At 46.4% G+C, this 15,493-nt stretch overlaps 1 pseudogene; it reads right to left on the bottom strand.

The window, feature by feature from the left end:
* Window positions 1–5,261: 5,261 nt before the first annotated feature.
* On the bottom strand, window positions 5,262–14,778 carry LOC119823693 (annotated as a pseudogene).
* Between the last annotated feature and the right edge of the window lie 715 nt (window positions 14,779–15,493).

The raw sequence follows: 15,493 nt of genomic DNA, 5'->3' as shown, positions 1-15,493 counted from the left end.
CAGGCTGAGCGCTCACATCTTGAACCAAAAGCATGAGGCAAAGATGGAGAGAGTTGCTAAACTTTCCAAGCCTGTGTCTGATGGCAAGCTTCCTCCAGCAAGGTCACACTTCTTATGTCTCCCCAAACAGCACCACCATCTGGGGATCAAGTATTCAAATGCTTGAGTCTATGGGGGATGCCCCATCCAAAGCCCCACAGAGCAGAACAAATCACCTCACTCTAGCAGTTCATAGTCTCATTTCCAAATAAAGCTCTCAGTCTTCTCTCTGCGTTCATCATACTAATATGGCTTTGACTTTCAAGGAAATGACAGCAGTTAAAGGTGATGCTTTAAAACATGGTTTTGAGGATGGATATAGATTAATGACATAGATATTAATATATAGCAATTAATCATGAAGTATTTGTTTGTTGCTATTATTGTTTGGTAAGTCCAGAAGAAGTAAATTCTGTTGATTCATGACTAAAAGCAATTCCTTTCTTATTTCTAAGAGTATGCAAGGAAACAGTCCTTGTTTATTGAAAAGAATGATGGAATCAGGCTGGAGAGATGGCTCACTGGTTAAGAGCACTGGCTATTCTTCCAGAAGACCTGGGTTCAATTCTCAGTACCCACATGGCAGTTCACAGCTGTCTATAACTCCAGTTCTAGGGGATCTGACACCTTCACATCAACGCACATAAGATAAAGTTAAATAATTATTTTTTTTTAAAAAAAAGAATGATGGAATCACATTTGTTGTGATCTATTTTACTCTTTGGCTTTTTGGACTTTTGGGGGGCTTGCCACCCTGCTCCCAAATAAATCATACACCGAGTCTTATTCTTTTGTAGTGGCCCCACGTTGAGGGGCCTCTGTGAGGAGCCCCACACTGGGGCGACATCTGCCGGGGTCTAGCTTCGACAGGGTTCACACAGTCCAGGGTAGGGGCATGTGGATTAGAAAAATTAGGTAGGGGGAACAAAGATACAAAAGAAATACAGAGACATGGGATAGAACCAGTAGGGAATCCGGTGGATACTGCATTTGTTTTCCATATGCTTATATACTCCAATCCAGAAAGGGGGAAGAAGATAAAAAACATCTCTAACATGACACAAAGGACAACCAGAAAAGCTACTTACTTCAGTGCCTGAAACATCAAGCAACTATATCCTGAGTTAAGCATTCCGTTGTTTATGCAGGATGTGCAGTGACTACACCTAAGACACCTTAGACTGACTGTCCTATAGGCAGCCATGCCCTGGGTCAAACCTCCTGTCACAGCCTTGAAGGACAGGAATAGGCTTGAATTCTCTGACCTTTGTTCAGGGTGGAGCAGATCCACCTCTGTGGGTCATCTTAATGTCCAAAACACCAAGTAACCACACCCTAGTTCAGGACATCTTGTTTGTAGCCGCTCCTTAAGTCAGACCTCTTGCCAATAACCATCAAAGAGCCAAAGTTGGCTTAAACTCCCCGACCTTTGGTGAAGGTGCAGCAGACTCACAATCGTTCTTATGATCACCTGGCTTAGCTTGGCTTGTTTCTTAGCTGCTTTTCTTAAATTATCCCCAACTACCTCTGGACTTTTCCCTTTTCTTACTCCTGAGTATCTGACTTTGACTCTTCCTCTGTGGCTGACTGGGTGGCTGGCCCCTGATGTCCTCCCCACCTGTTCTCTCATTATTTTCCTCGTTTCTCCTTCCGTTTATACTGTCTGCCAGCCCCGCCTATCCTTGCTCCTGCCTCGCTATTGGCCATTCAGTTCTTGATTAATTAGGTGTTTTAGACAGGGAAAGAACCACAGCTTCACAGAGTTGAACAAATGCAGCATTTTTTTTTTTAAAAAAGCAACACACCTTAAAATAATATTCTCCAACACACATTTTGGCAAAATTATAGGAAGTAAGCAGATGGGAACTAGAAGAAAAGTCACATGGGTAAGAAAAGCCACGAGTTTTCAGCACAGAACTAAAATATAAAAGAAACTTCTCCTGGGAGCACATGGGTCATTCGATCCAGCAGTACTGATTTATTTTCCATTCAGCAAGTATTCTAAACTTCGGGGCTAGAGTGAGTCTTGTGACATATGGCTTTCAGTACCGGCTGTGACAGGAGAAAATGGCTGTTGATAGAATCATTCTGACTCAGATAATGAGGTCCTTAGCTATCTGCATCTAATAGCTTCACAGGAAACTCTAAGATGGAAGTCAGCCAACAAACCCATCTTCATTTGCTCTTTCCTCTCGGTTAGCACAGGCGTTAGATGCTTATTTATTTTTATATAGAAAAATAAAAATGCAATGGAGTTATTTCACAGGAGACCCTGGTTTATATTTCAAAAATCGGTGAAAAGATTAAAATAGCTGTTTTGTTTGTTTGTTTGTTTGTTTGTTTCTTTTTTTTTTTTTGCTGGCGTATTCCATTCCAAAGCTGTCTTTGTTGTTTTATATTGGGGATTATGTTATGACTACCGAGGATGGAAGAACCAATCAACTGGATCCGCTTGGGAGATGAGGGAAGGAAGTGGCCAGCGAGAAGAACTGAATCTATGTAGAGAAGGGTATGCTATGCCGGAGGAGGGGGTAGCAATAGCAAGACACAGATGTGCTCCAATTAGGAGTAAATCACGGTCGGTTCTGTACTCTAAAAAGTAATTGATTTCTGATGGCAATACAAAAGATGGATTGCAAGGGTAAGACAGTAAACTTAGAAACATCATTGGAAAGCTCTAGAAGGTTGCTAAAAGGAGGAGAAATGCCAAGAGACCAAACTAAGGCAGTGGCTCTGAAGATAGAGGAGGGGAAACAGATTTGAAATGTGCACACCAGGTCGCGTGTCTCCACAATGCCTTTCATAGCATCTTGTTTCCCTTTAGCTCAGGACTCTGGCCAGAGTCTCCATTCGTATTTGATTATGCTTCTCTAGCCTGCTGCAATCTCGAAAAACTCATTGGCTTTTTCACGATCGTTGATGACACTGGCATTTTGAAAAGCACCGGTCAGTTACTTTATAGTCTTGCTTTGTCTGATGTTTCCCCCATGATTTGATTCAGATCGTGTGTGTCCAGATGGAATGCCACATCTGGAGGCCACATGATGTGGCCACCTGCTCCTCATTGGTTATGCCAACCTCGGTTATCCAGTCAGGAAGTTGTCTCCTTTCTGTTTTCCTTCTTCTTGCCATAAGCAGCCTGTGGGGGACATGCCTTAAGTCCATATAAGTGTTCAGCTCCTCCACAAACCTTGCCCACCTGGATTTGGGTTCTTAGTTGAAGCCTATTCCGATCCATCTTTACCATAAGGTTGACGGAACTGTGGTCTTGCAAATATTCTGTCCTCGAGAACTTCTATTGCCACGTTTCTACCTCTCTTAGTCTAGGTCATGCTGATGAACACCTGGGTCTGGGTTACTCAGAAGATAAACTCATTTCTCGCAGCTCTGGTGCCTGTGGAGTGCATGGTTGGGAGGCTGACAAAGGTTTTTTGTCTGCGTCCCTTCCTGGTAGAAGGTGGAATGGCAAGAGAGCCTGAGAGGGTGTTGACTCATCCCAACAACTACGAAGCTAGCCCACTGCCACGCTAACACAGTCCACTCACTCGTGAAGGCAGAGCCCAGCTCCTCTGTCTCACCTCTCGTACTGCTGCACTGGAGATTAAATTTCCAACATATGGATTTGGAAGGCATTCAAACCATTGCATTATTTGAAATAAGGGTCTAAGTATCCCAGCATACCTGTGGTTTCCTGGCTAAATTCATATCCAAATAGATATTCGTGAGATTTCTAAGAAGTTCCCTTAAGAGCATGGCATTCCAGATGGACATGGTGGCTCAGGGTCTATATTCCTATCACTGGGGACACTAAGGGCAAGAGGATTATCAGTTCAAGGTCAGCCTTGGGCTACTTAGTCAGTTCAAGAGCATCCTGGCCTACAAGGAAGAGATCAAGAAACATACTGTCTCAAAAAAAAATCAAGAAACATACATACAGATTAGTAGAAAAAGAGGACAGGTTCTCGCCTCCTTACCTCCTAGGCGGAAAATGTGGTTGAAAAGGAAAAAAAGGGCTAAGAACTAGAACCCTGCTGGATACTGGAAGCTGGTGGGGTGGATAACCGAGAGTAGCCTGTGAGAAACCAAACACCAACTAGAGCAATGCCTCTGGAATGAAGGTGAAGAAGAAGAAGGCTAAGGGAATTGTGCAGGCCCAAAAATGTGAGCCTATTTCCACAATGACCAAAGGTCAGAGAGTTGGAATTTACCTCTAGTCCTTCAAGGTTTTCGTGTTTCTACCTCAAAGGCCTCACCTAGATTTAGATCAGAGAGTTCTGCTCTCTCGAGGTTATTGTCAACTGGTGTGGCTAATTGCCACACCTTGTGCTCCAGGAATAGAGAAGTAGATCTGTCCCTACCTCAAACAAAAGTCTAAGGATCTAGCTAAGGGTCCAGTTCCTTTATGGAGAGAACTCAGCCACAGAGGAAGCAAGATGAGAACGCCACACTGATAAAAGGTACTAAGCCACTTGGCTAACACAGACAAGAATTATGGGTTAATGTAGGATGTAAGAGCTGATAAGAAGCCTGAACTAATAGGCCAAACAGTTTATGATTAATGTAGACCTCTGTGTGTTTCTTTGGGACTGAACGGTTGCTGGACGGGGTGGGACAGAAACCTCTGTCAACATCTCCAACCCCAGATAATGAGAGTCTCTACATATTCTGAATTATCATTTTTTTAAAAATCAGATAGGCATTTTTCAAACATTTTCCTTACCCAGGCTTGCCTTTTCATTTTCTCTAATGTCTTTTGAGTAAGTTTAACGTTTTGATGAAGTCCAATTAATCCCTCCTTTTCCTTTACGATTTATACTTTACATTCTATCTCGAAAATCATCGCCTAACTCGAGGCTCTCTGAGTGTTTTCTGAAAGGGCTGTGACTTTGTGTTTTACATTTAGGTCTATGGTGTGTTAGGTTTTATATGTGCAAAGAGGGTAGGAGATTAGAAAATGTGTCTTTTCTTTTTTTGTTAGGAAATGTTTCTGTTGAGATGGACGGAGGACAGCTGAAGAGGTGCTCTGTAGGGGGACTGACTGCCAGAGAAGCAGAAGGACTAGAGTAGAGATAGACCATGAGAAAAATGAATCCCTTTTCACGCCGAGTCAAAGGGAAAACAGAGCAGAAGAATAGAAAGGTAAGTGATGTCCCACCCTCAAGACATTCTGATACAGGAAGGAGACGGAGGATAATAGCAAACACGATAGAAGGTAGGTGGTACTAAAGCCCAGGAAGGCCTGGGAAACCTGCAGCTGGAGCCCGCCATGTGCAGAAGGATGTTTGTTGTGGCATCAGCATCTGCAGCACCATCGTGATGAAGCCAACAGAGGGAGGGGCTGAAAGGAAGGCAGGAGCATGGATTCTCAGGGGGCTGGTGAGAGGTGGCAGACCTGCTTAGCCAGGACAGGAGTGAGAAGGAAGGTGGGAACTAGAGGTCCCGTGAAGTGGCGAGGGCAAACCTCCAATCCAATATTAATCTGTGCTTTTGGTTCATAGGATCAAATAGTAAAAATATGTAATGTGTGCAAACAAAAGTGACTTAAGCAACAGAGATTACGTTTGGTGGATTTTTTTTCCAAAACAAGAAACCTGGAAGTAAGAAGATCTCTGGATGGTTATTTTAATTAATTAATTTTTTTTAAAAAATCATCTTTCTTATTTTACATACTAATCCCAGTTCCTACACAGCCTCCCCTCCTCCTGTTCCCTCCACCTTTCCCCCCTGTGGATAGTTATTTTAACAGAAAGAAAATCTTCCCAGAAGTCTTTGCACTGATTTTTCTCAGTTCCCATTGGCCAAGACCGAGTCATATGTTCATAACAGACTGTGGAAGATTAGGAAACATATAACTTGCCTTCTTGTTCCAGTGTGAGGCGGTGGCTTTAACAACAGATGGTTGCTGGGTAAGCAGCTAGCAGCGTCTCACACCCAATGCTTTTAGGAACCTTAATATGACAAAGGTACCACAACCATAAAAGGACCTCAGATACACGTCCTTACCCCCCAAGACACCATCCCTTAGTCGCCAGCACTGACACTGACAAACGTGGTCTCTTAATGTTTCCCAAAATATTTTACAAGGAAGAATGAAATGATTTCTTGCTTTGGGGGCTGGGGATATAGCTCAGTGTTACAGAGTCTAACTAGTATGTCAAGGTTCTGCGTTTGTCCGGGAACCACAGGGGGTTGGGACATGCTCGGTAGTTAAGAGTCTGCTGCTCTTGCAGAGAACCCCAGCGCCATGCCGTGTGGCTCACAACTGTCTGGAAATTCTGCTCCAAGGCAACGGATGTCGCTGGCCTCTGAAGGTACTTACACTCATGTGCACATATCCACGCACATACAAATATTTAAACATAAAATAAGGGGTGAAAAGCGCTTGCTGCTTTTGCAGGAGACTCAAGTTTGGTTCGCAGCACCCAGTTGGTGGCTCACAACTGCCTGCAGTTCCAGTCCCAGGGGATCTGACACCCTCTTCTGACCTCTTCAGGCACCAGGCTCACACATGGCATACACTTACACATAAAATTAATTAAATCTTTGTTATGTTTTGCTTTCATAAGAAGTACAGTCTTACAAAGAGAAATGAACAGAGTCCTGAGAAGCGACAGAAAGGAACGGAAGGGGAAGGGCCTTTAGCTGTGCTGCTGCAAATGAAAACCCAGGAGGATGACTGATTAGACGATCATCTGACTCCAGACGCAGAGCCACCAACGATCTGTTTACTGTTAGCAGGACCTTAACTGACGAATGAAGACTGACATAGGCATGAACAACAAGATACCTAACATGTCACTAGCAGCTCTGAAATTTAGAAATTACCCTGGTCAAAACGCCTGTCATTTGATCCCTTCCAAGAACTGCTCAGGGACTGCCTGCCTGCAGGCTGAGATGGGCCTTGACCTGCTCAGCTTCCTGACTAGCTAATCCAACCAGGCATGGCTACTTAGCTCAAACGGGGTAATCATAGCCTCAGGAGGTGTAGAGGCAGGAGGTTCAGAGGTTCAAGGCCAAGCCTTGGCTACCCTGGGCTACGTGAGACCTTGTCTCATAAACAGGTAAGCACTGGGCAGAGCCACAGAATAGGCTGTCGGGGAAAATGAAACCGAAGGGAAATAATGACGAGAGAGATTAGGAGAGCAAGCAGGGCGACAGACAAACGGTCTACTTGTACAAGTGTTCCCTAGTTGGGCTGTTTGATCTCTTAAAACGAATTTCCTTCCCATTACCGGGGCTGGCTCCACTGTGTTTTGATTCCTCAGAACCAAAGGATACTTTGAGAAAAGACATTCATAAGATTGGATTAGAGCCCAGAGTTAAAAGGAAACAAGGCAAGCAATCTGAGCTGTCACGGGCTAGCTCCCACCGTGACGCCAGACATCTGTTTATCATTCACTTAAACTTTACAACAGCTGTATTGAGATCATTTACATACTCTAAAAATTCAGCCTCTTGCATGGTCTATTTACTTTTTACGTTTTAACAACCCCCATCAAGCTTCCAGACCTAGCATCCCAGCCCTGAGCGGCGTTTACCAAGGGCAGCCAGTAGAAGTAAGCACACCACAGCAATAATGGTGATGGTGATGCCTAACATAAGGGAAAAATCAAAGCTAGAAATAGGGGCCCAGTAGTTCTGAAGGGGGCAGACCACGTCTGCGGCCTTCTGAGAGCGTTTTTTTTCTAAGTCTCTTTTGGTTCTGAGGGGCAGCTCGAGTTACATTTAATTTAGGGGAAGGAGGCTTAAATTAAGCAAGGATGAAACAGGGCTCCTCAGGTTCTCATGGGAACCCAGCAAGGCAAAACCAGCAAGCACTTTCACCTTAGGATGCCATCAGGAACCCCTGGTCACCCCTCAGGATTCACCTCAGGGGCTGTTTTTTGTCACTCATCCCCCCCCCCCCTTTTCTGGCTTGTCAGTGTCTTTCAAAGGGTTCTCTGTCTGCCCCCTCCCAGCTGCTTCATTTCCTTTGCAACAGGAGGACTGGCAGCTCACGACCCACTCGGACCTGCGGAGGCTTTGTACCAGGTCGGTATGGCACCTCAATGCAGCAGGCACTTGGCAGGCTGCAAGATCTTTGCCATGCCCGTTGCCTTCCCTGCCCCTCCCCTCATTTGCATTGCGGAAGGAATCTGAGCACGTGACCCTGCTCTCCGTTTCTTCAACCTCCAGCTTCCATTCATCAGAATATCCAGTTTCCCATGACATTTGATTGCTCTACATCAGCTCTCTCTGTACATGAAAAATAAAACAGACAGACAAAATCTACCATTGCGAACCTTAAATCTTGATTCACAATCCCCATGTGGACAGTGAGGACCACATCTCCGGCGTGGGCTGAACATTGCCCACCTGTTCTGGTACAGAACTGGCCAGGCTGTGGCTGTGGCTGCAGTGGTGCTGGGCTCATGCAGTCTGCTGAGACCCAGGGCAGCAGCCGCCATCTGCAACAGCACAGCTGTCCAGCAGCACTCAGCAGCTTGGGTGGTGAGCTGGGCAGGCTGTCACCTGCAGAAGGGGCCTAGGGGAAGGCAACCGACAGTTGTTGGTGCAGCGATTGAGAAATTCCATCTAACTTCCCCATATACTAAATGTTAGACGATGCTAACACTGAGCCTTTTAAAAGGAGTCAAGCTGTGTTCAGCTTGTCTTTTTAAAGGACACTGTGATGTATGTAACAGGTTTTGAAATAATGTCCACCAGAAATGGCAGGCTTGTGTGATGACTCAGCAGATAAAAGCTCCAGCAGCCAAGCCTAATGACCTGGTTTCGCCTCCCCAGACCCACATGGTAGAAGGAGAGAATTAACTCCTGAAAGTGTCCCCTGACACCCCACAAGAACACAGTGCTGCAAGCTTGTATACACATACAGATGCACACACACACACACACACACAGATACACGGACACACACACAGGCACACACACATAGACACAGACATACACAGAGACAGATACACACACAGATACACACACAGAGATACACACACACAGATACACAGACATACACAGAGACATAGACACACACACAGGCACACACACATAGACACATACAGATACACAGACATACACAGAGACAGATACATATACAGGCACACACACACAGATACACACACAGCCCAGGAACAGTGTAAACCCTGAGAAATAGCAGAATAGCAAAAGGTAGGACACCATGTAATCTCTGAGTACCTGACAGGTGGTAGTGGCGCACGCCTTTAATCCCAGCACTAGGGAGACAGAGGCAGGTGGATCTCTGTGAGTTCGAGGTCAGCCTGGGCTACAGAGTGAGTTAGAGGACAGCCAAAGATACACAGAGAAACCCTATCTCGAAAACAAACAAACAAACAAACACGAGTTCCTACTGTTTGAACATATTTCTACTTTTTCGTCTTCTTATGTCTTTGTCATCTCCCCACCTGAGGAGTTCTGTCCCCTGCTCTTAATGGAATGTACACATCTTCCCTTGTCATCGTTTGAAACTGTCTTCCTGTGGCCTTCCTGGTAGGAGTGCATCATGCCTTACTTAGAAGACAATAGCTTTCAAATAGGCTTTCAAGTCCTCCCCCAACACAGTACTTATCTGAGTGCATTAATCTTTGTCTGTTTTAATGGCTGTGCCCATCGAATGGACTCCTATGAGTGCTGTGACTGCATCAGAGTTAAAAACCTTAAGTCTCAGCCAGGCGGTGGTGGTGCACACTTTTAATCCCAGTACTTGGGAGTCAGAGACGGGCAGACCTCTGTGAGTTCAAGGCCAGCCTGGTCTACAAGAGCTAGTTTCAGGACAGGCTTCAAAGCTACAGAGAAACCTTGTCTTGAGAAAAAAAACCAACAATAAAAAACCTTAAGTCTCTCGCTGCTAGGAACTTCTGAAAGCATCTGTTAGTTTGCACCTGTTGCCAACTCCAAGTAATTTTCTGAAATAAAAGATGAACTCTAAACAAACAAATGATCTCAAAGACAATTTTATGCTAATTAACAAAGAAAAGCAGCAGAACAGGCAAACTGTTGCCTGGAGGCAGGAAAGTGTGTGTGTGTGTGTGTGTGTAGAGAGAGAGAGAGAGACAGAGAGAGAACATACAGCCCAGCCTTTGTGAGTCAGGGGTGGGAATTCTGCGTGCACTACAAAAGGCAGTAGGCAGCTGGGCCAGGCAGCTCACTGCTGTTCTAATCCCAGCACTTGGGAGGCAGAGGCAGGCTGATCTGTGTAATCCAGACTAGTTGGGTTTACATGGGGAGTCAGCCTCTGCAGGGCTACACAGAGAGAACTGGTCTCAAAACAAACGAACAAGGAAGTTGCTTCAGAGTAAGAATGTCCAGAGTGCCAGGAAAGCGGCCCAGGCACTGGCAAGTATCTGAAAGACGGAAGAGCAAAACAAGAAGTTTATTCTCCTGGATGTCTCGGAGCATCGGGCAGGCTTAGCCTGGTTTCTGTTTCTGGTTTTGTTTGTTTGTTTCTCGAGACAGGGTTTCTCTGTAGCTCTGTCCTAGGACTAGCTCTTTTAGACCAGGCTGGCCTCTAACTCACAGAGAACCACCTGCCTCTGTCCCCGGAGTGCTGGGGTTAAAGGTGTGCGCCACCACCACCCGGCAGGCTTAATTTAGCTACGCAGCTCCGTAAGCAATTGTTTTGTTGTTGGTGGTGGTGCTTGTTTGTATTCGGGTAGCCCAGGATATCTCTATCCCTCTGCCTTAGTCTCCAGAGTGCCGGAATTATAGGTGTAACCACAATACATGGCTGAGGTTGAACTCTTAGTATGTTTATTAGACATGTGTATTTCCCGTTCACGACTCAGTTTTCTTTTCCTATTCATAGAAAGACAAAAGTCAGGCTTGTTGGAAAATGCTTGTAATCCCAATATTTGGGAGGCAGAGGCAGGATGATTGCTACAAGTTTGAGACTAGCCTGGGCTACATAGTGAGTTCAAGGCTGGCACCAGCTTCAGAACTACAACTCTCTTCTTCCAAGAGGCCTCCTCTGCAGGAGTCAGAGTCACCCTCACAACACTCAAGACCCCATTTTCTCCCAGAATATGGGGGGAGGGGCACTGAGGAAGGTGTCATCCTTTATTCCATAGAGACCCTTTCAAGGACTTCCATTCTGCTCTTGGCCAAGTCTGCCACAGAGAGGCCAGTGCTCCAGGACGTAGAACCTCTCCGTCTGAGCACTTCCGGGGCATCTGTGGGCTGCTTTTCACTGCTCTGCGCTTAGCTCTGAGCTCAGGCTCTTCAGGGAGATGCCAGCAACATTCACACCAGGCTGCATAGGCGCCCTGGGCCCTCATGCTCCCTACGGACCCATCCATCCATGGCAGCTCAGAAGGTAAAGTCCCAACCGGGCTGAACCCAGATCACAACCACTTCCGAGAACTCGGTTTTACGGAAAGTTACGTATCTTCCAAGCCACGTGGGTTAAGATAGCCGCTGTGTTAGAAGCAGCAAGCAGTTTGGCCTGTACTTCACAATGTTGGAAATGATAAACTTGAAGATGTTCACGTTTTCCTGGACCAAATTGAGCCAGTTCCCTCCCTCTTGCTGGTGGGCTCCGGCTAGGATAATGACTACTTGGAAGTCACAATCACACGATAGCCTTTGCCAGAGACCATTTTTGGCATTCTAAGGAAAAGGCTGCCATGCTCGAGATCTTTCATTGCTCCCTTCAGTTTTGTCTTCTTGCATCCAACAAGGGCAGGCTCACTTGCCAACTCCTTCATTAAGATACTGATGCACAGCCATGCCAACAGCACCCACCCCAGCAACTGCAGTCTTGTTCTGGACAGCCTGTTCCTCCTTAAGCAGATTCACAATCAGTTGGTCCTTGAGGGTTGCCCTTTGGACCTGGAGCCAAAAGGGACCACAAGCGCATCAGGCACCCAGTGGAATTGTCCGCGGTTCCACGGCAGTGGCTCCAGTCAAAAGATTTTAAAGTAATAGATTTCTCACTGTACTACTGAATATTGTGTAACCATTAAAAAGAATATTTCCTTCAGAATATTATCTTTTTAGTGTCTATATAGATAATATTTCATGTAAACCATGCTGACCTCACCTAACTCACTATATAGCCAAAGAATGACCTTTAACTTCTGATTCCTCTGTCTCTGCCTCCTAAATGCAAGGATTATAGGCACATACCAGTGATACCCAACTTTCGGGGACCATTCCTGAGTAGACAGAGAAGTGCAAAGGCCACCTTCTAGGAGAGGAGCAGGGCTGGGGAGGACATGTAGGCATGCTCTTGAGTGTGCACAGACCTGCTTTGGGGTGGGACGTAAGAACCTGATGATTACCTTGGGATGGGGGCTGATGGGCGGGGACTGAGAACTGGGGTGATAAAAAGACTCTTTTGCTCTGTTTTCTCCTTGTGGATCTTGTCCTGCGTCTCTTTCTTCTGATCTACATAAGGAGTCTCGGAAGAGGTCACAGTGGGAGAACGTGACTAGGGACAGAACTGAAGCGTCAGGATCTTGACTGTCCCCCGAAGACCTGTGTATCAAAGGTTTGGGTCCACGTGGTGCTGTTGGGGACCTGACTGGGCGTCTTTAGGCTGTGTGAGGGTATGCCTTTGAAGAGGCAACTCGGCCTCAGCCTTTTCTTCACTTGCTCCCTGGCCATGAGGGGGATGGTTTGCCTGTCTAAAACATGCTGTCTCATACCAGGTTCAAAGCAATAAGGTAAACCAAACACACACCAGAACCTTGAAGACACAAAGCCCGGATGACCATTTCCATAAGTTAGTCTCCAGCATGTCATCCTGGTGACAGAACACAGCCTAACACAAGAATGGTTTTCTCCGTGATGCAAACTCGAGCTTCCGAGCAGCGGCTGTGTGAGTTCTCCCTGAGGATTCGTGTTTTAGGAACCGGCTCCATCACTGTGTTCTCTGCTGTGGAATATTCCTCTACACGGTGTGACGATGTGTCACTGTGACTGGTTTGATAAAGAGCTGAATGGCCAACAGCGAGGCAGGAGGTGTAGCAGGGGCTTCTGGAAGGAGAAAGGAGGGGTCACCAGCAGAGGCAGAGGGAACAGACATGCAGGAGGAGATGTAAAAGCTACGAGTCACATGGCAACACGTAGAGGGATAGAAAAGGATCAGTCTAAGTTATGAGCTCGGGGTTACAAACCAAAGCTATAGGCTGAGCTTTTATAATTAATAATAAGCCTCCCTGTCGGTCTTTCTTTTGTTTTTTGTTTGTTTGGGTTTTTTGGTTTTTTTTTTTTTTTTTTTTTTTTTTTTTTTGTGAGCTGGAGGCTCAAAGGAAAATCCGCCTACAGTTCTCCCCTCGAGCTCTAAAGTCCAGCATGGCAGGAGCTGTGAACGTGCGCTCCGAGTCAGCAGCACTTAACTAGTATGGGAGGGGCTCAGTAAGTACAGCCTGCTACCGGGATGCAAATCCTAAGAGTAGAAAAATGGACACTCTGGACAGAGCAGTGTGAAGGAAACCCTCAGGGACAAAAGCACTTAGGAGCGAAATGTTTCCTGAAAGCTTGTCGGAAGGCGTGTCAGTTTTCAGAAGACCCGGCCCAGGGCCTTGCGGTCCTCTGGCTCCCTGTACGCCAGCTCTACAGCAGGTGACAGGGTTGTGGAAAGAAAATATGCTGGGGAGGTGTGTAGGGTCAGATTTCAATAGGCCAGAGGCCAAGGACTGAGAGATTTTGAAACCGAAAGGACGAGCTGGCTTCAAGAGACAAGAGATGGAAATCAAACGGGGGAATTTGCTGGCGTGCGTCATCAGAACAAACTCTCTCCATTCCCACGTTCACTTTCTTGGTGTGACTTCCTTTGCTTCCATGTTCTTCCAGCACACTGGCTTCTGATGACTACAGCCAACAAATAAATGGTCCCGACTTTTTCTCGCAGTTACAGCGCAGACCTTTCCGTGAATCCCTACCGGTTAGTGTTTGGTTCCTGCCTCCGAGATAACCACCGTTTGTCAGTCAGGCAAGTGATACGTGATCATTCCTCGCTGCAATGAATTTAATCTAAGGATCAGGAGAGAAAGGATGATGGTGGTTTCTCCAAAGAAATCAAAGTCCTTTTTATTATAGTTATTTTTATTATTTTACATTTGTTTAGTGTGTGGGTGTGCGCGCATGCGCACGCCACGGCATTCCTGAGGAAGCTAAAGGACGACTTGCGAGAGTCGGTTCTCTTCTTCCATCTTGTGGGTTCTAGGTAATGAACTCAGACTGACAGGCTTGGTAGGGAGCGTCTTTATGTACCGCGCCCTTGTGATGGCCTAAGATCCTGTTTCTAAATGCCCAGATGCTGAACAGGTGAAAACATTAACAGTATATTATAAGCAGAAACAAAAGGATCAAATGGTGAGTATAGAAAAGAATAGAAAAGGCCAGGCATGAAACCTTTCGCCTTTAATCCCGGCACTCGGGAGGCAGAGAGTTTGAGGCCAGCCTGCTCTACACATAGAGTTCCAGACCAGCCGGGGCTACATAGTGAGATCCCATCTCAAACAAACACATCTCTGGAGGGAGAAAGGTTCAAACGGCAGAGGGGCTGGAGAGACTGAGGACAAACAGTGAGAGGAAAAGGCAGAAACTGAAGCTGTTTGGACAGAAACATTTATTTTGCAGGCATCCGACCACCTGGTCTACCTCCCCAAAGCCGCCCACAAGCCCCACACAAATTAGGATCCCTTGCAAAGCCACTGTGAACTCCACTTGGATGTGCTCGGCAGCGGCTGGCTGGTGGGTGCGGGGACAGGGTGCTGCCATTCAGGTCTGACTGAAATGCCTGCTTTTCACTGAGCTCTCTGGTTCTCCGTCTGCCCTCGGGATAACTGTAAATCAGTCTCTTTCATCACACGATCCTTTGTGTGGCAAGACACTTCGTTTCTGCCCCATCTTTTCTCTCTCGGCCAAGCACAACCAGTTCTTTGACCACATATCTGGTGACATAGTTTCCAGATTTTTCTATGACCTATTTATCTTTCTCAAGATTCATGCCCCCAACCTCCGCGTGTGGGTGGGGGTGGAGACTATGGTGTGTGCATGTCTGTGAGTGCACAGGCAGAGGCCAGAGAAGGGCTTCGGTGTCCTGCTGGTCCACTCTCGGCCTTGCTCCTCTGAGGCAGGGTATCCTGCTGAGCCTGTATCTAGGCCACAGTGCCCATCCTATCTCTGCCCCCTGGGGTTACAGTCATGTGTGTGTCCTGGGAATTTGAACTTGGGAGTGGACATGCCTGGACAGCAAGTGTTTTCACCCACTGGTAAATCTACCCAGTCCCTCTCTTGTTTGGGTGGGGGTCAGGGTCTCACTCTCTAGCCAAGGCTAGCCCGGGGTTCACTATAAAGCAGAGGATGGCCGTACACTCACGGTCCTCCCAGCTGAGCCCCCCAAGTGCTAAGATTACAGGCATGGACCTGGTTTATGTCTGTCTTTGAAATCCGTTTAAATAAAAGGCTGCGCACTGCTGATTTCTGTGGGAGA

Source organism: Arvicola amphibius, chromosome 9 (assembly GCF_903992535.2).
Source record: "Arvicola amphibius chromosome 9, mArvAmp1.2, whole genome shotgun sequence".
Taxonomy (NCBI): domain Eukaryota; kingdom Metazoa; phylum Chordata; class Mammalia; order Rodentia; family Cricetidae; genus Arvicola; species Arvicola amphibius.
This window is presented reverse-complemented; position numbering and strand designations above follow the sequence as displayed.